The 12,709-nt window shown below is 44.1% G+C and overlaps 1 protein-coding gene across 4 annotated transcripts in view; it reads right to left on the reverse strand.

Moving 5' to 3' along the window:
* The window catches only part of foxp4 (forkhead box P4), a 92,743-nt gene extending 80,471 nt beyond the window's left edge, over positions 1 to 12,272 (reverse strand). For all 4 annotated transcript variants that reach the window (XM_029431409.1, XM_029431408.1, XM_029431410.1 and 1 more), the window contains exon 1: positions 11,745 to 12,272. The gene's annotated coding sequence lies outside the window, so the exon portion shown is untranslated. The remainder of the gene's footprint in view (positions 1 to 11,744) is intronic.
* Between the last annotated feature and the right edge of the window lie 437 nt (positions 12,273 to 12,709).

Consider the following 12,709-nt stretch of genomic DNA (forward strand, 5'->3'; position numbering starts at 1 on the left):
GAGGCAGAGGGGAGTGAGGGGGCGGGGTGGGGGGGCAAGAGGTGGGGGAAAAAAACTGGGCAGAAAAAAACTGAACCAATGGCAGAGATAAAGTCAAAGGGAGAAATGAATACACTGAAACATTTTAGTGCACAATGAAGAAAATTAAATATAAAGGACAACACAGGCACACACATACAACGTTGCCTGGGTGACAGCCTTGGGGTGGTCTGAGCTGAGACTAAACAACTAAGCCAGGAGCTAAAACAAGACCTGCTGTTACTAATACAGGAACAAAATATGTGACCAAAACGTGTTCTCTCGCAGTCATTACTTTTTTAACATCTAAAGATCATTTTATAAAAATAAACGTGAAAATAGCACGTGGCAGGGGGTGGTGGAAATTGATTTTCCTGTTACATACTGTACATATAATAGATTTGACTTTGTTCTGTATCAATTCAAATGTGCAGCTTTAAAAACCACACATCAGAGGGTGACTTCACCTCAGAAAACTAGTTTTCTATTTCTGGAAGAAGACTAATTATAAAGCTCTGCCCCTGGGAAAGAAAAGCCCCTCTTGAAGGAGAGAGGGAGGCAGAGAGTCCATTCAACACTGGCATCGGTGGAATATAAGTTTGTCTCTCTCTACTTCAGCGAGCAGCAGAGCAGAACCGAACAGATACAGTGCGCTCCACTCATCTGTCCATCCCCGACTCCTCAGGGAGGTATGGGAGGAATGGAGACGGAGGGAGGGGGTTCAAAAGGAGAATCAGTGAGGAGTGAGCAGTGTGGTGAGTCTCTCTGATTGGATAATGAATTGAATGATTATTAGAGCTCGGCTCGTAAAGTTACGCAGAAATCTGAGCTCGTCATCAACCAATCAACACGCTCCCTCATCAACCAATCAAAGCCCCACCCTGAGGGGTGCAGCTGGGGAGGTGTGGGGGCTTTTCTATTTGCTCTTCCAACTGCCTCTCTCCCCATATGTTTCTCTCTCTCTCTCTCTTTTCACGTCATCTTGTCTTTGGTACAGCTGCCCTCATCTTTCTCCGTGGGAGACAGAGAATTCTCAAAGCCACAATTACCGCACAGAACTATCAATTTCCCCTTCAATTAACCCTGTGGGAAGAGAGGGGACAAGGGAGAGGAAGGAGAGAGCAGAGAAGGGGATGAGAGATTCAAATTTGGGATGAAGAGGGACACCTCGGCTCCCTCCTCCTGCGCCCCACGTCCTCCCCCCAGGGTGCAGTCATGTGTTTGGGCTGAGAAGGGAGAGAATTACACCTCCTCGGGATGAACTTGACCCCTCAACTGGAGGTCAAACAAGTTACTAAACAGCACAGGCCCCCTATCCTCATTACCAGCAAATAGGCCCAGCCACTGTTCCACTAATGCAGACTGTATGTTAATAACCAGCGCTCAAACCACAGCGCAGAGCTGTTGAAAGCTAAGAGAGAGATAGACAGGGAGGCAGAGCGGATAGGAGGAGGATGGAGGGAAAGAGAGGGGAGAAAAAGGAGAAAGGGGGAGGGATAAGGAGGGGGCGTGAGCCAGGAGTTGTGTTTCTTAGATCAGCGACTAAGGGAACTGCGCGCCGTAACAACGGACAACTGTGACAGCATGCCTGCTCTCTGTGCTCTGCTCCCTTTTCCTCCTCTTCTTTGCTTTCTGCTTTCCAACTTCCTTTCCCTCCTCCTCCTCCTCCTCCTCTTCCTCCTTCTCCCTCCTCCCTCCAGCCACTCTCTGAGCGAACCCCTGGGGGAGCCGCTCCAAACCAAAATCCAGCCTTCAGCAAACTTTTGCAGGCAAACTTTTCACAAAGCCCCTAGAAGCAATACGCCTGCCTGACACCACAAAGCATGCCAGGGTTTCATTGCCACTCACCCTCCCTCCTGTCCTCTTTTTTTTTGTACTTTAGTCCTTCGTTCCTCCCTCAGTCCCCTCCCTCGTTTATGCTGACTACTTTCCGAGGCTAATGCACTGTTCCTGACTGACCTTTAGACAATGGAAACCTGCAGCGGCAGAAGTTGGCGATTAGGGCTACAGGTTGCGTACGGCAGCGCTGACCTTCACTGGGCAAATGGGCATTGTGGTGTCTGCTAATCCAACAACCCAATGACTGCCTTTAATCCTGTTAATAAATGCCCTTAGTCCTTGAAGAAAATATTCCTGTTCCTCCATTACTTGCTGATTGTTCTTCAGAAGAAAGTCTCATACTTGAAATAGTAGAAATCTGGATTTCTGTTCCTCGTCAAGACGTGCCTGTTACTGCATCTATCCATTGGTATCTTTTTTTGTCCAGGGTCAAGTAGGTGTGCTGACAAAAAACTGTATTCAAATTTCACGACAATCACAAAAAGGACTGAATAAACACTTCTCACCGTGAATATAATTCTTTAAAGGAGTAAAAGTACAATTCACAAATCTGAATTATTAGGAATATGTGTGAATGCACTACAGTAATAGTTCCATACCTCTGCTGCATGAAGTGTGCCTGCAAAATAATTATCTTTGAAATTTCTTTTGGAATCTTTTTTTTTTTTTTTTAAAGAAGCAGTTTGATTCCTTTTAACAGACTCACAAAAATACAGCTTCTCAGAGACTGTCGAGAGAGCTACTGATGACCTTGCATTGAGATTTGTCATATTGGTCATAAAATAGAATAAATGATTCCTATTGAAATGGGGACTGAGGAGAGGTAGCAAATGTTGGAGGTAAACTGTGATGACAGCTTGGATGTAATGAAGAGGCTGGGGGAACACAGAGCCATGATAATTAGAGACAACAGGCATGACAGGGAGAGAAGGAGAGAGGGAGAGAAGGAGAGAGGGAGAGAGGGAGAGCACAGATGGGGGAAAGAGTAGATGGACAGGAGAAAATGCACCAGAATAAGGACGAGGAGGAGAAAACAGAGACAGAGTGTTGAGTCCTTCACAGTGAGAGACTATCGGAGCTCCGACAGGGAAAAGAACACTTTCCGACCAACCGCGGATCAGAAATAAAGGCAGCCCTCGCAACTGCAGGCATGCATGCTGTGTGTGTGTGTGTGTGTATGTGTGAAGCCTCATGAGTGGCACACAAACATCTTTCTCAATACATTTAAAACAAAAATGTAAGTGACAAAAAAAAAAAAGATAAATGTTCTTTTCACATGTGTCGTCATAAGTCCACCAGAAGTGTCTGTGGAAGGAGGGGAAATGTCTGCGTTTAAAACATTGTGTTGTGCCTTTGTAGATACAGTGGAACAGTGTGAATGTGACAGCAGTATATGTGAATGATGTTTTTCTCTTTTAATCCAGGAAAAAATTGTTTTAATTAATTGTTGAAAGAAAAAATAAAGGCATTTTTTTTTTTTGGCGACTTGAATTGATGTATTGAAGTTGAAAATGAAAAACTATGGCATATGTAAAAAACAATGAGAAAAACTTTTGCTTTAATTAACATGGAATCTGATAACAGTAAATATATTTGAACAGTATCATATGCAGCCTGTTAGAATAATTTTAAAATTACCTTGGCTTGAAGAATCTAAATACTCACAGACTTTACTTTTCTCTTCGCTACTTTTCCTACTTTTTAACTGCTCCTCTATTCTTGTTTTTCAGTGCTCCCTGCCTTCCTTTCCTCTCACCCCCTGACCAGTGTTCTGCCGGCAAACAGCGAACACTGCTTCAAAGGCCAACAGCCCACAACGCAAACACACACACATACACACTCTGCCTTCTCTCTCCTCAGGAACATGAGAGCTAGCTCTAATTCACAGGCTGGTAAAGCTGTGGTGGACAGCAATCTTGATCTGGCAGGATTAGGCTACTTTTATTTCCCCGAGAGCCACAGGGAGGGGGGGAGGGGAAGGAGGTGAATGTGCATGCGTGCGGGAGGGGGGGGGGGGGCCCTAAAATCCTTCTACAAATGTCAGACAACGATAGGTGACCAGGGGCCGCGGAGATACACACTCACAATCACACACACACACACACACACACACACGCAAGCTCACACACACTCATAAACACTCCTGAAAAAGCCAAAAGTGCCACCCAGAGAAGAGGCTCATCACTCTCCGTCTCATCAGTCTGAGAAAGAAGCGATGTGGGGGCAAGAAGGGAGCAAAGCAGGAGGAGGAGGGAGCGAGGGGAGGAAGGAGGGAGAAAAATAGGGAGGGAGGGAGAGAGGGGGGATTACACAATTATTCAGATAACAGCTGGGTATAATCTAGTGGCAGATGTCTCTCGGTCAACAATGCCCACCACACACAGGCGTGCATGTGTATGCGCATACACACTAACAGAGTTTCAATGCCCAGCCAGCAGCCAGAGAGCGAAAAAAACGGCCGCTGATGAACCAGCACTTAGCAACACAGTTCTGTCTGCTCACGTGTTTTTGTTATTTTTAAATCAGTGTGAAGAGATGAAATAATCTATGAAAAATGATGACACAGAGCATGTTTTCTCCTCAACAATGAAATGTCTAAAATAAATACACACAAGTTGGGAAAGTGACGACCTGTTTGCTTTCCTTGTCCTCCGACAGCCGTCTGAAAAACAAAACCTAAAACCTGAGGAATTCTCTCCGAGGAGGAGAGAGGTGGAGGGTCACCGGTTGATTGACAGATAATTGTAGTTGCACACGGACACGGACACACACACTCACACACACACACACACACACACACACACACACACACACACACACACACACACACACACACACACAGGAGAAGTGTACACACATGCAGAACAGCATCCCTCTCGTCTGTGAGTGATCTCCAAGACTCCCGATAGTTGCTCTAGCAGGCCCCCGCCTCCCCCCCTCCCCCCCCCCTCTCTGAAAGGGCACTATAGAAGCCATAGAGTCCGCACCCCACTGGGCAAAGCCTGTACAGTCTCTTCACCTTGAGAGCCACAGCAGGAGAAGGAAGAAGAAGAAAAAGAGAAGGAGGACAGAAGTTGACAAGACGGAGACAAAGAGAGCATGTGTTTCTTTTTCTATGGGCCAGATCATATTCATCACATTTACTCTAAAAATTATTTTTCTTCCAGAAGTTTTTGGAAAAACATAATTCCCAAGTGAACAAATCTTCATGTGAGGTTACGCGTAGCGGAGGAAGAAGGAAGGGGCGGCCCAAGCAAGTGGTGAGAGCGAGCTCTGTCAATCCGTCAACCCAGGCAGCCTATTGTGATTTGGTTTAACACTGGTTAACAGCTCGTCCTGTCAGGGGATGGATCATCCTACGGCGCCTCACATGCTAATAGCTTAAGTAGGCATCCCATGTCCCCCGGAACTAATACCATAAATACTAATACCATAAAAGAGCGGTGCGCGCCAACGCTCCAGCCTCACTTTCGCCTGCGTTAGCCAACATCCCGATACTTTACGGATTAGAAAACATAATGAGATGCATACAAATGGTTATTACCTCCCCGGTCCAGGATTGCAAGGAACGGGGACAAGGGGAAATACCGCATTGCTAATTTCCTATCATCGTATGTTAATGTAGAGTAATCCTGGTTGAAGCAATTCAAACAGTCTGATGGAAATCAAAAACTAAAAAATGCTAAAATAACTCAGATTAACGGTACACCTGATAACTGCAGTCAAGCAGACGCCAGGGACATTTACCAAGACTGAGAAGAGCAAAGAAATCTAAATATCAGGTGTTATTATTTGCCACCGTTTGTATGAGGAAATCGTAAGAGAATAAGATTCAGTGAAACTGATTTGAGTTCAATCAGGTTGGAGTTGAGTTTATGGACCTGGGTATGAATCCCTGTGCGCTCCTCCTCTCCTGTGAATCTCAGCGTTTTATCGGAGGGCTCATTCGTCCGCTCGGCAGATTTTAACCGCCGCAGCACCACGGACAAACGAGCACTCAAGAGCTGTGGAACGCTTCTCTACAGTTAGATGGTTTATGAAATGTGCAAAAATGCGTGTGTGTGTGTGTGTGTGTGTGTGTGTGTATCCATAACATTCTGAGTCTTGCGCTTCACAGCTGTCACGTACCCTTCACAGCCATCCTTTCAATACACATTAAAGCAGTGCTGCAGAAAGTTTAGTCACATTGTTGTTCTGAGCGAAGCTTTCCACTGATCTGCTCCCTCGGCTCCCCCGCTCGATTGACGGCTGCCCTGTCAGTTTGTCGCAGCGCTTTAGAAAACACCAACGGCTCTCTGATGAAGTGCTTACAAAAGGTCATAGGGTGGAGGCGATGGAGAGGAGGGGAGCCGACTACTGAGAGAGAGGGAGGCAGGGGAAAAGGAAAGGGAGACGGGACAGAGTGAAGGAAAATCCATAACACAAATACAGCTGTCAGAAGCAATGCAGAGTTAGCAGGGGACACAACGACCAATGAGAGCTTTTTCACGAAGACGCTCTGCTCGAACACAACAGGCTCACTTTCGACACACAACGCCGCTCGGGTTGTTTTTTTTCTGCTTCCGCCGACCATCTCGTGCGCTCTACCTGGCTGTGCCTCTGACCTCATGATCCCGTGTGATTCTTTCTTTCTGTCTGTGGAATCACACTTGATAGCTTCGACTGCCTTACTTCACGTTCTGTGCTCTCATTCCCTCAGACTGCACAGCCACAGCCCTCTCCTTCAGCTCCAGCCATGGCCTCAGGTGCCAAGCGCACTCTGGAGAGGCTGATCTAATGCTTCCTCTGCTATAATGACCCACGCCTAAAAAACCACTCGCACTCGTCGTTTTCCTCGCTTCTACCAGCCTTTCACTCATATGTTCTATCTCTCTCTCCGTCCCTCTCTTGCTTCCTTCCCCCCCCCCCCCCCCCCTTCCCCCATGCCCATGGGAAACAGTCTCTTCCGCTCTGAGCCGTTGGGTCACTCCTTCCCACATCCATCAGCTGTTAATGGGCCGGTGCTCTGTGGAGCTGGAGAAACATCTCTGAGCCGGCCACCCCACACACACACACACACAAAGAAAACTCATCTGAAACGCATGGACATGTTAATCACCACAGGCTAAACCTCTGTGTGAAGCAAAAACGATTACCTTATCAGTCAGAGGGAGAAAAGTGCGTACATTTTAAAGAATGAAGTTGGGAGTGCTGCTGTCACCACATATGCAATGACAGCTCTTTCAAAAGACACAAAAGGCGAAATAAAAGACAACTAGTCTCTCTCACAGGTGGTCAACTTCCTAATAACCGCTTAAAAGGCATCTTCCCGCTTTCATTCTCTGCTGTCCTGCAACTTTCCTGCGTGACACCGCCTTCTGACCCGTCTTTAGAAGCACATCTTATCTTTGAAAAATGTGTGGGATTTATGATATGCACACACCGACAGACAGACAGACTCTCACACACACACACACACACACACACACACACACACACACACACACAGTATTCAGCCCTCAGCTTCTCCTGAATAACAGGTTCAATTAGAACCACATGTATAATCAGACCTCAGTCTGAAGCAATGTGGCGGCACTTTCACTGTGCAGTCAATCACTTCAATACACAACCAGAACACTCCCACACTTGATACATAACACCTTCATTTAATCCATTAATTTGTCAATGATATTTCATTAACATATTTTATAAGCGGTAACAAGCCGAAATTGCTATCGTAATGCTACACAGTGATTACATATGGAGACGTGTAGATTTTCATTTTCCATCTTTTTTCATCACAAAAAAAGAAAGTTTTAATCAATAAACTAAATTTAAATATGTTTCATTTAAACACATAATTTCACCGCTGTTACAGACTATAGAATATCTCATCCTACACCGTTTCCAAATTTAAAATCCCAAAACATGTTCAGCACAATTGCGCACATCCTGCGATAACGGCAGCTTCAGGACCAACACTTGAAATAATTACATTTTTTAAAAATGCTTTCGCTCCCTCTGCACAGTGACATTTTTTTGCTTTTCTCAAACCCCATCTAAAGGATATTGAACATTTAACCATTTCAGCTTTTTAAGCAGGTAATGCACTGAGTGCTGCAATAAAAGTAAACCTGTGAGTATCCATCACAGGTCAAATCCTACATGTATAGCAGAGTTGTATACGGGTGCTCTTCAACATCACTTTGGAGCCAAAAGCCCACTCAGACTTGTGGGCTTGGGATAGCAGGAGGACTTTAATGAGGAGAGCGCGAGAGATGGAGAGACGGACAGGCGAGCCATCAACGCTACCGACGCACAGGACATTTAAAACTTCAAATACTGTCCATTTTCACTCAAGCAGGACAGGTGAATTGAGAAAAAAGCACTCTTGTACACACACACACACACACACACACACACACACTCCCGCACTCAGATATATACACTCTTCCACACATACATTCACACGCGTTCATGCTGGAGGTAAGGACTCTCTGAGTGAGTTTATGGACTAACACAATCATGTTGCTGGCTTTTAATCCTGCTTGAAGGGGTTTTAAAGCGCATGAGATTCACAGCCGTTATTGCCCATCTCTAGACGGTCTCATACATGTGCTGGAGTCACACACACCGGCACACAGTCACACACACACATGGAGCGGGCTGAAAATCATCATTTAAGTAATGTGTCAGTAAGCATAACAGAAACAATTGTCTGGTGGAGAACAGAGTCTGAAACTGATAAAAATCAGCAGCACATGAGCGACTCTTACAAACAATGAAACAAAACAGGACATGGAAAAGACACAGCTGTCGAGAGGAGGGAGGGGGGGAAAAAAGCAAAGAAGGAAAAGTGTTGAGGCAAGTCAGATGAAAAAGGTGGCAATGCTGAGGCAAACACACAGACACGGACGTACAATAGCCGACAGAGAGCAGAGAAAGTCAATCTGTCTCTGACACCTCTGGCTTCCTGCACACGTACACTCTTTTCTAACCCAAATAACTACTTCTGCCTCTCAAATACTCTTTTGTATCATTGTCTCCTATTGTATTTCCATGAAAAGCCTGTCACTGATGTGATCAATTAGCAAAGCACATCATAAATGATAACTCTACAGTGAGTTTATACTGTTGGTAAATGCTGCAGTGTTTAAATAGAAGTCATTAAAAAAATAGATCTTCTATTCTTTAGCTGTGTCTCGCTGTTCTCCCTGAGCTCCATTGTAGGTATCAGTCAGGCAATTCTAAATTAAAATGTACAAATCACTAAATTGTGCAGTAATCTGTATTTTGTTGGAAATCCAAACATAATTGTTTTACAGTAACTGAGACATCTCAGCTGCTGAGCCTTCACTGTGCCACAGAGAAATGAAGCAATGTAGCTACAAGAATTTTGAAAAAAGAAAGTCAAAAACTGGATTTAGTTTTTTTTCATATTTCTGGGAAATCATTTTGATAATTATTAAGAATTAAGAATTAAGAATATAGAAAATAATTATCTGACATACTTCGAAGGTTGCTGTCAGCATACAATTGTGCAAATTATTGTCACACTATCAAAATGGTTCAGGTGTGCTGATATTCAAATAAAATACATTAGGCGTCTTATGTCTTTGTTAAAATTAACAAATCAACCATCTTAAAATTCTGATCTAATTTTGCTGATTTAAATTAACCACAGCATGAGGCTGTGTGGACACTTAAAACAAATTAATGTGCAGATTTTTATGAAGGCTACAACTTAATGTGTAATTCATCTAGATATAAACTTTTTTTATTTTTTTATTCTAATTCTGCATACACTTTACTCCAGGGGCTCCGAGCCACCACAAAATACCTGCTTTCCTGTCTGACACCAGAAATGTGACAAGGTCATAAAACGTGATGAAGAGCTTTTTCATTCCCGCTGGATCTTCTATTAAAGTGCAATTAAAAGTGTGTCATCACGTCGCGGAAATGCCACCACAGAGGACAGGAGGGGGGTCGTGGAGGGGGGAGGAAGGGGTGTGGGGGTGGGAGGTGGGGGGACACAACAGGAGAGAGAGGACACAGTAAATAAAATTAATTATGCCAAATGCCCCGGCGCCCATCAATCACGGGGCAATAATGCCCGTGTCAGGGTGTGCACCCACACGGCCTGTATGCTTTTCTCTCAATGACAGACAACTAACAGCAATTAATTGTCGTTTCATCTCTCCCTCTTTTTTTTTTGTCTGCACCCTTCCATCACGCGGGACATGAGTCCATCTGACATGCGGGAATGTTGTGGCTGATGTTTCATATTTGATTTGAAGAGTTTTTTTTTTTAAGGGGGGGAGGGGGGGGGGTAAAGAAAAGAGCAACAACTTAATTTTCACAGCACTTAAGTAGATGTAAGCCATGTGTTATGTACAGTTGCACAAATTAAAGGCAATTTTAAACTGTAAATCTTAAAGAATATATTATTTTTTTAAAAATGGTAGTCCCCGGTAGAGTTTCTTTTCTCTAGGAAGAAAAGATCATTTCTCCTTTGTGGTATGGGCCTACTTTCAGGCGGTTTATGACTGCAAAAAGAAAGGGAAAACATGGGTCATGCAGAGGTTCTGGTACAGACTTCAACCCCCTCAATTTCTAAATTTATAATTTAGTCTAAGTCCGCTCTAAATATGTGGGCATCTTTTTATATCTGATCATCAAAAGTATAGCAAGTGTATTTTATTTAATACTATAAATTATGAGAATAGACTAAGCCGCATCAGTGTTATAATGCGCTAATGATCACTGGCTACAAATTAGATCCGTTTTAATATTCTCCGTTAAACTTTTACTATGCATTGACAACTTTCCTCCACGCCTTGCTGTTAGGACCCTCAGTTGAAGGCCTTTATTGTTATTTATTTAATCCGGTGAGATTATATGGAAAATACAACAAAACTCAGTGAGGTCACATAACGCAGTTCCAATTTCAAAAGTCAAAATGGTTTGAAAAGAGAGTATTGTCCCCTGCCCTATTGACTATGTCCACAAGAAAGCATTTTTCTCTCTCTCTTAAAACAAGGGGTGTATTATGCTCAGTGAGGGGTGTAAAGCCCTTTTTTTAATTCAAAAAAATATTGTTTAATATTGTTTAAATTTTCAAAAACAAAATGCCATTATTAGGAAATTAAAGACAGTGCTTAACGGCTGGGAGTTAAACAGGTAAAGCGATGACAAAGCATTCTCACGCGGGTGTGTAAAATTATCACCACATAACGTACGTCGGTGTTTATTATGAAATCCCTTAACAAGATACGCAAAGTTAAGTTTTCTTGCCTCAATTTAAATCCACTCCCGACATCTTAGTTAATCCTATAACCTGTGAGACAAACTTTGAGCTGCCTCATGAGCGAAGACCTCGGACAATGACACTTTCTATAAGCACCGGTCCTCTCAGTGCACGAAACTCTGCTGTGATAAATTATGAGTTCAAATAAATTGCCCATTAAAATAAACGCAAATTAAAATAAACTACACTTTGACTGTGAGTCTAACACGCGTGGCAGTAGCGAAGACATCCACAGAAACTTATTCCACCTCTATTGTAGAAATTGAAAAGATGAGAACTTCAAAGAGGATTTTAAAACGTGGCTGATAAGTTTAGCGTTCAACAATCCGGTGAAAAGAAAGTTAAAAATGAAACATGGACGGAGGGAAGTCAGAAAGACGGAAACGCCGCATGTGTCAAGCTGTATAATACTCTGTAATACGCTATTATTAATATTAGGCGGACTTGGCGGAGTTTCACAAACAATGTGCGATGAAAAAGTTTAAGTTCGATGTTTTTTTGGCTAATGTGTGTATCGGAGAGTTTCAATGGAAGCACAGAGCGAGGAAAGAGTGAGGAAGGAAGAAAAAGGGGTAAAGGAAAGTGTAGATAATGCATCAACCTGTTCTCTTGTTTTCTGAAGAAGTCAACTTTCACGCCAGTGGTTGGACCATGTGGACAGCCCCGCTTCTGCTCCTCAAGCCCCCGGCGCGTCCACTCTCTCACGGCGACAAAGGGGGACACAACCCGACGGGACGAAAAAAATTCAAAAAAAGAAAAATGGAAAGAAACAGAGAGGGGAGAGAGAGACAGAGAAATCTAGGATCTAAGACCGCAGGACCATTACTTTAAACGACAAAGCGTGCTCGTTAGTCCTTTCCTTTTCCCTTTTGTGTGCGTCCTCTCTCCTCGGAGTGGCCCCTCTGGAGTGAAGTCAGAACAATACTGCCGCTAAAACTCTGGCACTGTGCGCAAGTTGCCGCGGAGAAAGCGCGCAGCTTCTCGTCTTGTTTTGTTGCGTCTGCTTCCTATCGCTATCTCTTCAAGAGGCTTATTCAGCGCGAACAACCTCTCCACCGGTCCTCACTTTTTGGCATCCCGTCTGTTGCTTGATCGTTCGCTGGAAATCAGGGTTGAATCACTAGGGCTGTGTGAGTGAACGAGTGTGGAGTGTGTGTGTTGCGAGAGGGACAGTTTGCTGCGCTACCGTAATGCTTCTAAAGCAGGTGCGCGTTTTTCATCGCTTGCCCTATCCTCGCAAAGCCCTGGCGCACAATATGAAAACAGCAGCCGGTTTGAGGTATATCTCTCTCTCTCCCTCTCTCTCTCCCCCTCTCTCTCTCCCAGTGTGTGTGTGTGTGTGTGTGTGTGTGTGTGTGTGTGTGTGTGTGTGTGTGTGTGTGTGTGTGTGTGTGTGTGTGTGTGGAAGGCACTGATCTTTTGACCTCTCTTTGCATCCCGGCTGAGTTGTGCTATTGTGGAGGCAGAGAGGAACAGATGTTAGCCTGCACAGAGTTTGAGCACAGAAACCGTCAGAAACAAAGCACTTCAGCCAAACTGAAGTAGCCTGATATTAAAACACTTGGA

Source organism: Cottoperca gobio, chromosome 5 (genome assembly GCF_900634415.1).
Source record: "Cottoperca gobio chromosome 5, fCotGob3.1, whole genome shotgun sequence".
NCBI lineage: Eukaryota > Metazoa > Chordata > Actinopteri > Perciformes > Bovichtidae > Cottoperca > Cottoperca gobio.